General features: G+C 49.4%; 1 long non-coding RNA gene across 1 annotated transcript; it reads left to right on the top strand.

Annotated features, from left to right (window-relative positions):
• The first annotated feature begins 6,230 nt into the window (after positions 1–6,230).
• LOC128095024 (uncharacterized) lies at positions 6,231–14,738 on the top strand. Its single transcript, XR_008213137.1, has 3 exons — positions 6,231–6,447; positions 7,893–8,043; positions 12,119–14,738. It is a non-coding gene; the product is annotated as an uncharacterized LOC128095024 (long non-coding RNA).
• Positions 14,739–15,221: the final 483 nt, after the last annotated feature.

The raw sequence follows: 15,221 nt of genomic DNA on the forward strand, positions 1-15,221 counted from the left end.
ACAGCACTCCGTTCCATTTGGCTGTGACCGACCTGATACTTCTCCACCCCTTCAATCCAAGATGTAGGCAGATGAGTGGCATCTCCTAATCTGCCCCAGGAGAGTGCACAGAGGGGTATACAGCAAGAGTTTAATCATGGAGCATGTCAGAACTGAGTTGAGGCGGTCACCTCAGATGTGTAAGCAGGGGCAGGCTGCTTACTGGCCCCTTCCTCCACTCCGCTTAGAGAGGAGGGCGCTAAGAAAAGTTGGCGTGTTAGCATTTAGGCATCTCTACTGGCCTGCTCTTAGGGTCCTGACAGGATATACCTCAGCTGCAGCCACTAAGAGCACCCCCTGTGCACATTCACTACATTTCCTTATTGAAGGAGGGCCTTGTTGATATTCTGACCCATCCCTTGAAAACCAATGTTAATATTCTGACCCGCCCCTCGGCGCTGCCCTGCGTCCTGATGTAAAAGCTTCATTTTAAGGAAAAACCCTCCCTTCCTCTCTTTCTTTTCCCTCTCTCCCTCTTTCCCATCTTCTCTTTGTCTCTCTATTATAATAAACCATTTCCACGCGGATGCAGCGTCTGGGTTGTGAATGACGCCCGCATGGAGTGAGTCGCCAGCCAGCCCGCCACTGCATCTGCCCAGCATGCCAGCATGCTTCCCTGCACACGTAGGATACCCTGGTCAGCCAGGGTGAACTGTCCTCCCCGCCCCCCGCGCCCCCCAATATATCATAACAGGCCTTGCCCACCTCCCCATCTCTCTCTCTTTCTCTTCCTTCGCTCTTGTCCCCAGGGACTGGCTCTGTCCCCTTCCTTGCCCCTTCTCTCACCTCCCCTCAATAAAACCCCTACGTGGGCCCTGTTGTGTGGTTTGACTCCTTCGAGCCACTTTTAAAATACAACTTTTGGTGGCTTGACTCAGGTAGGCTCTCCCGGCAGTCTGAGACGTGCCAGGACCCTGGAACCTGGTCCGCCTGCAACAGGCCTACTTTCCCACCTATCAGGTCGCTGGGACTCTCCATACAGCGCCAACGACTGGTAAGCGCCCCCACTTCCGGCCATTTCCCATGAATGAGGCTTTGTTTCTCCAGCACGGTCTTCACCTTCTGGCTTTTCTTGAAGTCCTGGTACCAGGAGACTGTGTCTCACTCAGGTTCTGAGCCCATTGGCCCCTGCTTTTTTTGGGTGACGGTCCACTGAGCAGTCTGCACCTCCTCATTGGTCCTGGCTGTATTTCTGGGATGCTAGAGATTCCAGCCCATGGACCTTCTCTGCTCACTCAAGGCTTAACTTACCCACCTCTGCAGTCAGATTTGGTCCCATACTCCTTAGATACCAACCACAATGGCTGCTTACCAGCACCGCATATCCTGGTATTTCACGGGACCTTTACAACTTCTGCCAGCGAACCGATGGACGGGGGTACCCTACTTTCAAGCTTTCTCTTATCAAGTCCCTGCTCCGCCGTAGCTTGGCTTCTCTGGGACCTGCTTGCAAAATGGGAGACAGATAAGGTAGAAGAGCCTGCTGTCCTTCTGTGGGGAGCACATAACTGTTTCACGGTGGCAAGGGCAGGCCACACCGGCCAGCATGAGGTATCAACTCTGAGAAGCAAGGACTTTAGATGTACACTATCTCAGACATGGGAAGAAAGAGGCAAAAGTCCCTGCCTTAGCAGAGAGCATGAATAAAGAGTAGAAGCAAGAACACACTGGCCGTGAGGCGTGCCCGGTGGCCAAGGGGCTTCCAGGGTGGCCCGGCAGACTAAGGGCTGAGCTAGCCAAGAAACCTTCTCAGACAGGAGCACCCAGGTGCTGCCACAGGGATATTAATGGACTGCATGGAAAGAACCTCAGCCTGGGGCTCATTCCAGCCATCCCAGACCACTCCCTACTCCAGACCTCGGGCAATCTGACTCCTTCTCCAGGCCTTCACTTCTCTATAAAACTTGAGTGACACCTCCCACCTGCTTAGGAATGAGGCTGAGCCAGAGAGCTTGAAAGTAGGGACAAGGCTCGGTGTGGGGAGAACCTGGGAGCCTAGCTCCTGCTGTGAGTGACTCTCTGGAACGTCCTTACACTTGTCACTGAGTCAGAGGAAGGGACCAGGCTGGCAGAGGTTACACAGGCCCTACCAGTCATGGACAGAGAGAAGTTAAAAGGAGACAGAAAGGCTCACATAAACCACAACACAACCTCCTCCCACAGGCAGGCACAGATCGGAGGACCGTCCTCCTCCCTCTGCTCTGGAGGAGTGCTCCCTCATCTTCCATCGCATACCTCACGGCCTCTCCATGTCGCCCACCCTGCAAGGCACAGTGGGCAAGTACAGCATGTTTATGAGAATGTAGTTAAGTCTCCAAACCCTGGTCTCCTCCAGCTTCTGTGGGTGGCTGGGATTCATGACGTTTCAATCCATGGATCCCTCTGTCCCCTACCCAGGGAGGGCTTTGTGTGATGTTGGACTCTGAATCTTGGAAAGCTGGCTCTTGGAGAGCCTTTTCTCTGCCATGCTTGGCCTCTTGTTCCTTCATGGATGCTCTCCTTTCCGTATTTGTGCAGGCCAGGCAGCCTGCCCCTATTTACAGGCGTTTGTGCTCAGCTGACAGAGGCCCAAACCTCAGTCCTCGGAATAGCCACAGTGGTAGAAAAAAACATGTATTTGGAACAACCTGGATATAGGTTACAGCGCTGATTGTTGGCTCTGTGATGTTGGACAGGCTACTTCCTCCTCTCTAAATCCCAGTGCCAATGTCCTACATGGTTGTTATGAAGACTGAGAGAAGAGGCACAGAGCCCAGGGAAAGGTTCCGACAGACCTTCCCATCTGTTCACCGTACCTTATCTTCCTCAGTGAAAGTGACTATGTTTAAGCGATCACGTGTTGGGAGCCACCGTTGCCTGACAGTGAGGACCCATCTTGAGCTTCAAAGCCTGTGAGGTTGACACGTTTATCTCCCATGGTTGAAGAGCCGCTGTGGTGTTAAGAAGCCACTGGGCTGTACAGACAGCACGGAATGGATGGATGCCCAGCCATCACAACCAGATGAGAACCTGGTCGACATGTCCTTTTCCACCTGGAATGTCCTTGCGCCTCCCTCCTGGCTTGGATTCCATCAGTTATCATGGGTCTCCTCCTTCACATCTCCTCCAGGACACTTTCTGAACTGGGGATACTTTTCACTTGCAAGTACAAGAAACCTCTGTCCTAAGCAGGTTTAAAGGAAAATATAAACCAACCAACCAACAAACAAATAAATAAATAAATGGAGATTTTTGGTTCAAGTTGCCTCTATACCCAGATGATCTTGCCTTATGTAAGGCTGGATTTAGAGCTCAAATAATGCTATTACATGATTTTTCTCTAGATCTCGGGTCTACACAAAGAAATCTTTTCAGGCTGGGGCTTTAGGCTCCACAGAGCAGAAGGACACACAGCTTCAGCTCTCAGTGCTCCTCAGTTGCTCAGGCTTACACTTGGAATAGAGTCACGTTGTCTCTGACTGTGCTGACTGGAGCAGGTGCCCATAGCTGACCCAGTCGACAAGCACAGGGAGATGAAATCTGTGAACTAGTGGTCACCGTGTGTGGTCCTCATGACAACCTCAGCAGCTTTGTTGGATGAGGAAGAGATCGAAGCTGGCACAGCAGCTCTGTCTCACCTTGGAAGGTTTTCTGCAGTGTGGGGCAGCAGCACTCTCCGGATGGATGCTGAGACATGCTCGCACCGTTGTCTTAGACACCCAGCCTCCAGAACCACGAGGCAAATCAACTTCTAGTTATAAAATGCCCATCCCCAGTTTTTTTTCCTTTTCTCTTTTTCAAAAGAGAGAGAAAACATTTTAATTTAGTTGGGGTTTTTTGTTGTTTTGTTTTGTTTTTAGACAGGGTCTCTCGATGTAGTCCTGCCTGTCTTAGAGCTTTGATGTAGACCAGGCTGGCCCCAAACTCACAAAGATTCTCCTGCCTCTGCCTCCTGACTGCTGGGACTAAAGGCGTGCAGCAGTAACGCCCCCTCACCCCATTTTCTTTTCTTTCTTTCTTTTTCTTTAAAGTAACAGAAAATAGACAAAAACAGAAGTCTTCTAGTCCCAGTATTCTGAAGGGAAAACTGAGGCTCAAAGAAATGAACTGACCTGTCTGAGAACCATGACCTGTTGCTGGCTCCCAGACTGGCAGCCCAGGAAGGCGCCATGGGGATAAGGAAGGTGGAGAACTGACATTATACTCTGAAAGAGCCCACGCATCAGGGTGCATTCCCTGAAGCATAAACCAGACTTGATGAATGAGGGAACCCAGAAGCAATTTCTACCTTGAACTTGTTGGACACTGGCCAAGTTGAAAACTGGGACCCTTGGATTGATTGTAGTGGCTGTGGAACTGGCTGGGACAGGCATCTCTTCTTCCATGGAACCACTCCGCACACCTTTGCCCACACAGCTGGGGAAGCACCGTGACGTCCCATGCTGTGGCCGGGTTTCCTTCCCAGGAACCCTGTAGGGCAATCTGTTTCCTCCATCCTCATGGACACATCATTTCTCAGAAGGAATCCTGGATTATTTATCAGCCCACGTTTTCTCAGTTACAGTAACTCTTCCATCTCTCCATTCAGAGGTGACACCCAAGTTTGGAGTCTAGGTGTCCCCCATTCACCTCTACCACAGACTTCTGGATGTCTCTTAGATTGAAGTGTTCCAAGAGATTCATGCATTCACGTAGCTAAGTGTCTGGGGACTGTTTATGATGTGCTAGGTTTCAGAGACATGCAGGGGAACAAAACTTTCGGGGACTTTGACCAGGAAAGTGGTGACATTAAATACCTAGCTCTTACAGAGGATCATGGCTTGGGGAGGATGTGGGGAGGAGCCTGGCTGGACACCGGGGAACAACAGAGGAATTTTGATCCAGACAGGAGATGATGTGGCCATAATAGTGTGTGGGGCACAGAATTGGAGAAAAGGGAATGGAACAGATGTGGGGAGGGTCTTTGTGGGTGGGTAGAGGTGTTAGGTAGCAAGGTCCTTCGTGATCCCTCATCTTTGTGAGCCCCAGCTTCCTTGTCTATAGAACAGTAAATCATAGGATTAAAAATTCTGGAGATCGCCGGGCGGTGGTGGCGCACGCCTTTAATCTCAGCACTCGGGAGGCAGAGCCAGGCGGATCTCTGTGAGTTCGAGGCCAGTCTGGACTACCAAGTGAGTTCCAGGAAAGGCGCAAAGCTACACAGAGAGACCCTGTCTCGAAAAACCAAAAAAAAAAAAATTCTGGAGATCAAGCAAATATAACTTCTAGTTTCTTAGAAACTGGGCCCTACTTCTAAGCTAGGACATGAAGGAAGAACAGGGGGATTTAGGATGCAAGATGCTCCATTGCATTTGGGGTTCTTGACTATGGGACACTGAAGAGCATCTACCTGGAGTTACTCACTAGGCACTTGAAATGCCTGGAACTCAGGCAAGGGGGATGGGAGGGATCTGTTCTAGAGTTTTGCAGTTCGTCTCATCTTGATTTTTTTTGCTGATCTATTTATTTATTTATTTTTTAAGAAGTAGTGCTATACAGATTACAGTCTACAGGCATGCCTCACAGAGACGGATGGAGTCACTCTCCTTCAGCCCATTCTCTGAGGTCAAGAGATGCTCTTCGCAGGTCTCTCTTTATCCAACACTGCACAGAATGAGCATTCACCTGGATCACCTTCTCTGGACTTCATGACTCACTGAGATAGCTACAGTTACAGATGAGAAACCAGGGAGGCTTCAGGAAATTAAGTGAGTTGCCCAGGGCCACAGACCATCTGTCGGACTTCCAAGCCCATGCTCTTAAAACATATCCTCTAGCAGAGCGCCAGCCATCCAGTAGAACTTTCTGATAAGAAGATGTGTTTTATCTGCATTCCCTAGCACGGTTGCCATTGGCCACATATATAGCCAAGGAACTGAGATTTTCATTTTATTCAATTTAAATTTAAATTCAGTAACCACACTTAGCTAATGACAACCAAGTCTTTTAGAAGGCCATAGAAAGACCCAGGAGTTGCATCATCTCATTCAAAGTAGTTTGCAATGGGTTCAGGGATCTTCTTGAGTGAAACAGTTTCCCCAGCAGGCTCCTGAGCTCCACCAAAAAAGATGTTCTGGCCCTCGAGGGTTAACTAGATATTTCCTGCTGCTCACAATGTTCAAAGACACCAGATGGGAAAGTTGGATGGTACTGGAGGTGTGAAGGCCCCTGGTGGCTTCCGAGATGGGAAAAGGAAATGCCCTTTTGCAGCATCCTGGAATATCAGCTTCCAGGCTGGCATCTCAAGCAGTAGGACTGTTGCCTGGGAGACAAGGAACAGGAAAGAACACCCAGGGTAGGGTGCGGGCTACATCAAGAGCCATTCTTGGAGGGCAGTAGTTACAAACCACAGAAAAAAATAAGCAGGCTGCACTGGACACGGAGCAAAAGGTGAGGGAATGCTGGAATAGTTCCAAAGGGGGAGGGGGATGTGTGCAAACAGGAAGACTGAATTCAGGAGGGGAAGAGGTAACAGCAGCTGCTGGGGTGGGGGCGGGGCAGACAGGAACGGCAAGAGAGCAGAGTGGGGAGGCACACAGGCTTGGGCAGAAGCGGCACCCGTGAAGTCTCACCCGTGAAGGCCTGGGAAATGACCTGTTACCATGTAACCTCAGCAGTCACCATTTGCCTCTCTGCTGTCCCCTCCATGGCTGTGGTAATGACTTAGTTACTCTTCTTACCCAGCAGGACGATTTTTCTAATTACTTCTAGCCCAGCTCTCCAAGTGTGCTTCCTCCTGAATTTCATTTCCGGGCCTGTTGAATGCCAAATTAATTTTTAATCACCTTTGAGGTGTTGAGTTTAATTACCCAGATTGAAAGTGACAGGGAGAACAGGATGTACAGGGAAAGTTTGGGGGTTCTTCTTGGGAATGGGGAACAATGTATTTCTAGAATGCTGTGTAGGTGGGGATGCCTGGCTCTCCAGCTAGAGTGCTGGTGTATCTGAGAGTCGTGGTATGCCCCGGCTATGCAAGGAGAGAGAAAGAAGAGCAAGGATCCCTGGGTAAGTGAGAGCCTCGGATGGAGAGTCTTGCTTAAGAATGAAAAACCGAAGTTGGGAAGAATTTAAGTCCTAAGTCATGGAATGATGTAGCACAAATCTTAAAAGGTCTTGATAAATAAAAACAAACCTGGAGTCAAGTATTAGGGTGAACACTGAAAGATCAGAGAAACAGAACAAGCCACATCCAACCTCACCTTGCCAACTCCTCAGCTGATCTTGTTTCCTCAGACTGAAAGCCTCTGGATCTCAGCTAAACTGCTGCTAAAAGTCTAAAAGCTTAAAAGTTTCTAGTTCCTGGTCCTCACACCTTAATATACCTTTCTGCTTCCTGCCATAACTTCCTGAGATTAAAGGCATGAGTCTTTCCCAAGCAAGGCATGAGATCTTAAGTGCTGGGATTAAAGGCGTGTGTCACCATGCCTGGTTGTTTCCAGTGTGGCTTTGAACTCACAGTGATCTAGATAGATCTCTGCCTCCAGAAGGCTAGGATTAAAGGTGTGAGTGCCACCATTTTCTGGCCTCTATGACTATCTAGTGACTATTCTGTTCTCTGACCCTAGATAAGTTTATTAGGGTGCACAATATATTGGGGGACACATTTCCCCTTTTTCGTCTAAATACTAAAAGAAGCTTATAACTAATATAAGATAAAGTATATACAATAAGTATATATAATATATACAGTCAAGAATTACATTAACAATGTCCAGTCCATTAACAGAATGAAGCCTGATCTGCTCATCCACAGCCCAATGCTCCTTTTGTGCACCCCTCTACATCCAAGAAACAGCCTTTTATTTATTATTTATTATTTATTTATTTTGCTCCAGGTTGGCTTCATATTCCTACGTAGCTGAGGATTACCTGCTGTGCCATCATACCCCATTTATGTTTATGTGACGCTGTGGATGGAACTCAGCTCCTTGTGCATGCTAGACCAGCACGTTACCAATTGAGCCATGCCTCAGACCCTGAAAACAGGTTTTTTTATATTTAGATTTTTTTTTTACGTGTATGAGTGTTTTGCCAAAATGTATGTTTGTGCACCATGTGTGTTCAGTGCCCTGTGGAGGACATCGGATCTCCTGGAACTGGAGGTACAGAAGGTTATAAACCACCAGATGGGTGGGTGCTGGGGACAAAACTTGGGTCCTCCAGAAGGGAGCCATCTCTCTAGCCACAGGACACAATTTTCAACATTATTTAAATTTTTGAAGAAAGTTAATATTTTGTGATGCATGGAAACTACCAGACATTCAAGTGTGTGTATGTACATAAACACTTATTGAAGCAAGCCACACATGTTTACATATGGCTGTTGCCAACCCACAGAGGCAGAGGGGAGCAGGTGTGGTTTACATTGAGTGGAAAACAATATATTTACTTTTCAGCCATTTCCAGAAAAAAGTTTTCTGACCTCTGACCTAAGCCAGTTACAGGACACTTCTCTCTTTTCCCCCAGGCTTCCTTGCAGCTAGGAGTGGCCACTTGTTCTACTTCTGCCCCCAAAGCACTAAGCAGAGATCTGCGGGGGAGACTGGTATGAAGCCCTGCTGTTCCAAAGGAAAGGGTGGGATGTGGCTGGGAGCTCTCCCACCTACTTCCTTTCTGAACTGAGAGTTTGCCCTGGGGAGCCCACCAGCCCTCTAAGAACCCATCTCCTACTGAGACAGGAAACACAGGGTCATGAGCTCAGGCAGAAGGGCTGGGTCCCCCGTTGGCTGTGATCCCAGAGAAGAGGGATGTCTGCCTCGAGCACCTGCCCAGAGGCAAGGCTACATGCTACTTAGATCCTAGGAGTCCCATATCATCTAAGTTGGACTGAGAAAGGGCCAGCCCCTGCCAGGAACATGTTCGATCACTTCTGAGTGCTGGACTCACATTAGCACATGGAAGGGTGTAAGGGAAACTGAGGTTTCTTCACTGTTGGATTCTGGGGTCCTAGAGGGGACATTTCTCAGTGTTCCCTTATCCCCTCAACTCCTTCTATAGTTCCCAAAACATAGTAATCCAAACAATGTTGGATGGTTAGGAGGATATTTGAAGGATAAATCAATGGATGAAAAACAGTTACTAAGAGGCAGCTCTAGAATTGAAAGCAGCCTAGAAAGTCTGACCTGGGTATAAAGTTATTTAGCAAAGGAAACTGAGTTTCCATGGGGACAATTGGCTTTCCTGTGGTCACAAGAGTTAGGAGAAAAAAAAGTTGGGATCCCAGCTCCAAGGCTGGTCCAACTCCCTGGCACAGGCCTCTCCTGCCTCGGCTTCTTGGGCATTTCCTGAGGCAATGCTAGTCCAGTCTGGAGGTAGGTGGAGAATCTGCCATTACCTAGGAAAAAACTTAAAAGGAAACTTCATGAGTTTGGGCGACTGCCAGTCACTGCTTCTCCTTCACACCCTCCAGTTCTGCTCTAAGAATTGCCAAGAACACGTCACCTCCTTAGCAGGTGCTCAGAACATATTTGGAGAATGAATGAGTCGCCTTGTATCAGTGCAAATTCCTCAGCAAAAAGTCACAGGCTGTGAAATTTCAATAAAGCAGGTAAAACTGATGTCATATCGCCTAGCTTTGCAATAGATTGGAATGTCCATTCCGGTTTGCCAATGAGCATTCTGCCACTCTATACAAGCCCAGGATATTCATCACTTGCCACCACAGAACAGCGGTATGTGTGCTCGAGAGAGCCTCACTGTGCCAAGCATGGCGACGTAAGCCATCTCGTGTAAACGCCGTCGCAGCAGGATGGCCTACGTATTTATGTCTGGCCTTCTTTTATAGCTAAGGAATTTGAGGCTCAAAGAAGGTAACTTCTCAAAGGCCACACAACCAGTCAGTGCCAGAGTCAGGTGCAAATCTAGATCTGTACCTGCATGGGAGAAGAGGGCAGGTGGAGCATTGGAGATGTATGTAGCTCAGTTGGTGGAATGCTTGCCTAGCATGCTGAGTCCCAGGCTTATCCCCAGAACTGCATAAACTGGGCACAATGTCCCATGCTGTGTTCCGGAACTCGGTGAGCAGAGGGAGGAAGACCAGAAGTTTAAGGTCATTATCAGCTGTATAGTGAGTTTGGGGCCAGCCTGGGAGACATAGATCAGGGACAGGGTATTAGTGAGGGGCAGGGAAGATTTGTGGGTGTGAACCTCAGAACTGCTGTGGGCAACAACTGCTACCCTCAGACTCTGTGTGGCAAACATCATAGTCAGAGAGCTGATGGGAAGAGAGGAGCATGCTACCAAAGCAGGAGTGGGCAAGGCTCTGTATGCCCACAGGACATGTCATTTCAGCAGTCCTCTTCCTGGGCCAGGCTCAGTGGCTTTGATTGTGTGTGCTAAGGGGTGGGGTCCAGGCCTTGGGAGTGGCTGGGCTGGGCTGTGTGATGTATTTCCCATGGAGGTGCTGGTGATTCATTACCCTTCCCAGCCTGCCCAGCCACTATCAGGGTGCAACTTGTAAACAAGTCAGAAAATGTCATCTAGGCAAGAGAGAGAGACAGAGAGGAGGGGGCTTCAGTCTCCTGCCAACCCCAAATCTTACCTTGGGAACTACATATGGACCCACAGTAATCATAACTCAGTACCTTCCTCACCTATGGCTGAAAACTCCTCTTCACCCAATTTCTGAACTTTTATTTTCTTTCTGGAAAGTTCTAGAAACTCTACTCTCCTGAGCTGGTTTTGAAGTACAATTACTTCAGTGTGAGCCAGGGATTCTGCTGCCTGGAGGATACCTCTCAGGGTACTTCTGAGAGGTGTGTGTCAATAAATTAACCTGCGTGTGCCATTAACCAACACTTGTTGGAAGTCTGGCCAAGCCAATGCAGGCTTGTTGTCTAAGTAAATAGGTCTGGGATTCTCAGACCAAAGAAAACGAGAGACAGCCTAGTCCTCAAGACACCTAAAACCGCAATCACAGCAACAGCACAATTTGAGAAGCAATTAAATGTCGAATTGTGAGGTTCTCCCTTGGTTCACCAGGACTTTCAAAATGACAGCTAAGCTAAACAAGTTTGACCAAAAGCCAAACAGGATGGAAGAGTTGAACAACAGAAGCCAAGTGTCTCAGAAGGTCGGGAGGCTGAGGTCAAGATGGCCCCAGGGCTGGTTCCCTCCGGGCTCTCAGGGAGACTGTTTTACACTCCTGGCTTGCTTCTGCTGATTGGCCAGCAGTTAGGTTCTGCCGTTGAAACATTAATAAGATGCATTGTGTCAGTGTGTTCTCTCTGCCGTCATGGGCACTCTGTCTTTGTCCTTAGAGTGTGTGGCCCTGTGTTTTTCTTCTTCATAGAGATGTCAGACAATTGGTTAGCGTCCTGTTCTCCTCTTAACCAACCACCTCTGCAGAGACCCTATTTCCAAGCCAGGCTGCATTCTGAGGTGCCGAGGGCTAAGAGTTCAGTCCGTGAATTAATCTAACCAATAGCAAGTGGGGTTCTGCCTCCAGAAGCCGGTTCCACATTTGGATCTTACACATAATCTTATGCCTTCCCAGAGATTCCCAAGGAGTCCTTCTGAAAATTACTTGCAATTGTCCCACCCAGCCCTTTGAGGAGATACAGGGCGGCGGTGGTGGGGGTGGGGGGTGGGGGTTGCGGCACATTATCTTACTTGCTGTTCAGGTGTGACTGGCCCCACCCTGGGTGAGAGGGTAACTGTGAAGAACAGCCATTGGGAGATCATGGAGGAGTGAACCCAGGAGGGACAGAAGGTTAAAAATAGCCCCAGCAGCAGGGGTAGGTGGAGTGTGCCTAGATGACCTTTGGCCTTTGCGACTTTGGTTTTCAAACAGCAGGGCCAGAAGGTCACTAGGTCTTGATGACACAGCTCTCTACTGGCACCCTGGAAATTTCCAGCCCCGGGGAAGTGTGACCATATGTGGTGGTTTACTTCTCTTTCTCCTTTCCTGGCAGACCTTCAGAAGCTTCCAGAAACCTGGAGGGGGACCCAGGAGGACTTTTGATGTAGTCCTGCCTGTCCCTGTACTGTCTTTCAAACCAGCTGGGTGATTCAGGGAGGCCACACGTTTATTTGAGCCTCCACTGTCTCTTCTGTTCAATAGGGATGAGAAGGAGCTTCTGCCCTGCTGCCGAATAACCGAGGGAGGACCAGTCTGAGGAGCAACCGGCCTTGGGGTGCAGGAAGGCTTGGTGGCACTGAGTCCCATTAGCTCCTTGGTTTGCCCTTCCTTATTGCACAAGCATTACAGATATCTGGGAGGAGGTATTAGCTGCTAGATCCTTGGTACCCTGGATGTGGTTCCCAAGTGGGCGGTGCCATCATGGAGTGGTGTAAACAGTTCTGATTCTTGGGGGCTGGTAAGGTGCTCAATGGATAAAGGCACTTGCTGTCAAATTCGATGCCCTGAGTTCAATCCCCTCAGAATCTGCAGGGTAGAAGGAGAGAACTGACTATGGAGAAATTCGCCCTCTGACCTACACTTGCATACACGCACCCATGCCCCCACCTTCAACAAATAAATGAATAAATGTGTGTTTTTTTAAAAAGCTGACTCTTGGGCCTTGTCCAAGAACTATTAAACTAGAATATGTATTTTAACAAGAACCCCAAGAGATTTGTGTACTCATTAAAATTTGAAGAGTGCTACTTCCGGGGCATTGTTCTGGCTGTCCTGGGTCTATTCCAGTCCTCTGGTGAGAGTGAGAGGTTTTATTTCCTCTAAGAGGATTGGGCCTCTCCCCCAACTCTAGCTCCAGGCACAGCATAGGGACTGATCCACTCTTAAATTGGCCCACATGGCCTTTGGTACTCACTTCCAGAGCTTAGGACCAAAGGTGCTGGCTTCATGCATATCCTTCTACAGTTTAGGATGGAAGCCTGGAGCTGGGAGGCGTGTTGGTTACCACTACAGCCAATCCAGGAAGAGTCCTCATAGAGAGGAAGGGAACACATAAATGCGCTTACTCTGGGACGCCCTGCCGCGTGCGACAGCCAGAGAAAATTCCTCCTGCTCACACCTTCCCCTTCACAGACTGACCCTTTGCTTCCCAATCCTTGTTAAGACCTGAAGAACAGGACTTAAGTGGTGACCACCTGAATGAGGTGGATGGGAGGTAGGTCTAACCAGGCAGGGGACATCTATGTGGTGTCATGCCCCCCTGAAAGGGCGGGGAGGGGTGAGGGATGTCTGACAAGGCACATGATGATGACTAAAATCAAAACCCACACACCAGAGCCCTAAGGTGGGGCAGTTGGCAAAGGACAGCCTTTCTGGTAGGTGGTCCTGCCTGCACTCCCCTTCAAAGCAGACATGGGAAGGTGTTTTCTGGAATCCAGGCTCTGCCTGTCATGGGTTTTCTGCCCAGCCCTCAGGCTTTGTGCCTAAGCACTATCCTCTTCCGGCTGGAAGCCTGATGAGGGAGGAGGCACTGACCAGTGGCTGAGCACAGAGGCCAGAGCCCGGGGCGCCTGTTCAGGGCACCTCAGAAAACAGCTGCCTGGAGGCATGTGCTGCTGATAAGATGGGTGTTCCTGGGGCACAGCGGGGCTGAAATTAGTTCCCTAGAGAGTAACTGACCTCTGGGTTGTATTAAGACTAAAGAGGTTCCAGGATGCTGGCGTATCCAGATGAGCCAGCCACTCTATTCTCTGAGGCTTCTGTAGCCTGCACCCGAACAAGCAGGGATGGTGGGTGGGCAGTGAGTGGATGCTGCCAGGGAGGGTCAGAACATCTCCTTCCATAAGGTTGGACCTGGAGTTCTGTGAGTGAGGGATCCCAGAGGATCCAGACCTGAGTGTGAATACCTATGGCTGTGTGTGCGGGGCTCTCCTCTGTGTGTCTGTGTGAGGGAGTGAGAGAAAGACATGTTCCATGTGACGCTGTTGGGTGTCAACTGTGAGGGCTGAGAGAACTATAGGCTGTCTGTGCGAGGAAGAGAGAGCAAGTCGGCAGTAACCCTCACATCTATGAACCCACTATGTGAGTGCACTATGGGGTGTCTGAGTGGAGAATTCTGCTGCCTGTGGGACTGGTCTGTGTACATTCATGTCTGTGTCAGGTATGGGGCTTGTGAATGGGAGATACTGTCTCCAAGAGTCTGGGAGGTTGTTTCAGTGTGTTGCTGTTTCTGAAATAGGGTCTCCCGCAGCCCAGGCTCCTTCGAACTCCTGTGTGACCGAGGCGGACCTTGACCTTCTCCTGACTTCACTTTCAGGGTATGGAGGTTACAGGTGCACACTACCACAGCCAGTGTGTTTAGTGGTGGGGCTCACATCGAGGGCTTCCTGCACACTGGGCAAGCACTCTACCAGCTGAGCTGCATCCCCAGCCCCACCCAAGAGTCTGTTTTGGCATAAGCGTGGCAGACTGATGGTGGTGCTTTATGTGAGCCATGGGAGGATTTGGCTGGCGGTGAGATCCATGTGTATGTCAAGATAACACAGGTGGGAGGAGAGCGCTCCCAGTAATGTGGTGGTAGGGTATCAAGTGTGTGCCCAATAAGCAGATGGGCAAATTGAGTCCTTCCAGAGTCAGGCCATTGTCTCACCATCTACCCCAAAGGCAGGATTTCCTGTCCCAGAACTCAGATTGTCCTTTGGTTAATTCCCAGTTCATCATGGGTAATATCCACACCTAGGAGTGTCTGTTTGCCCCTGTGAACTCCTTCCCCCCAGTCAACTGTCTTCTCAGAGCTGAAGAAGCTGCCAGCCGCTTGGAAGCACAAAGCCCCTGGATTGCACTTGCAACTTTTTTTTTTTTTTTTTTTTTTTTTTTTTTTGATTTTTCGAGACAGGGTTTCTCTGTGTAGCTTTGCGCCTTTCCTGGAATTCACTTGGTAGTCCAGGCTGACCTCGAACTCACAGAGATCCGCCTGGCTCTGCCTCCCGAGTGCTGGGATTAAAGGCGTGCGCCACCACCGCCCGGCGCCACTTTTTTTTAAAGAGATAAAATCGCTGGTGACATTTCTGCCCTCCACTCCCAGACAGCAGTTTTTAGTTCAGATGTGTCCTTACGCCAAGGCCTCGGAGCCTCTGAGGATTCCTCAGCACTCTTGTTATAAATCTGGGGAATGTTAGAATCATAGCATCACGTGTTTCAGAGCCTTGGCCGAGTCTGGAAGGCAGTGAGGAAGGGGGAAGGTGCAGAGAGGAAGGGGGAATGAGGAGGCTCCGTGTCAGAGACACGGAGACATGGCTCATGCTGC

The sequence above is a fragment of the Peromyscus californicus genome, unplaced genomic scaffold (genome assembly GCF_007827085.1).
Source record: "Peromyscus californicus insignis strain IS unplaced genomic scaffold, ASM782708v3 Scaffold_4__1_contigs__length_199733344, whole genome shotgun sequence".
NCBI classification, from domain to species: Eukaryota; Metazoa; Chordata; class Mammalia; order Rodentia; family Cricetidae; genus Peromyscus; species Peromyscus californicus.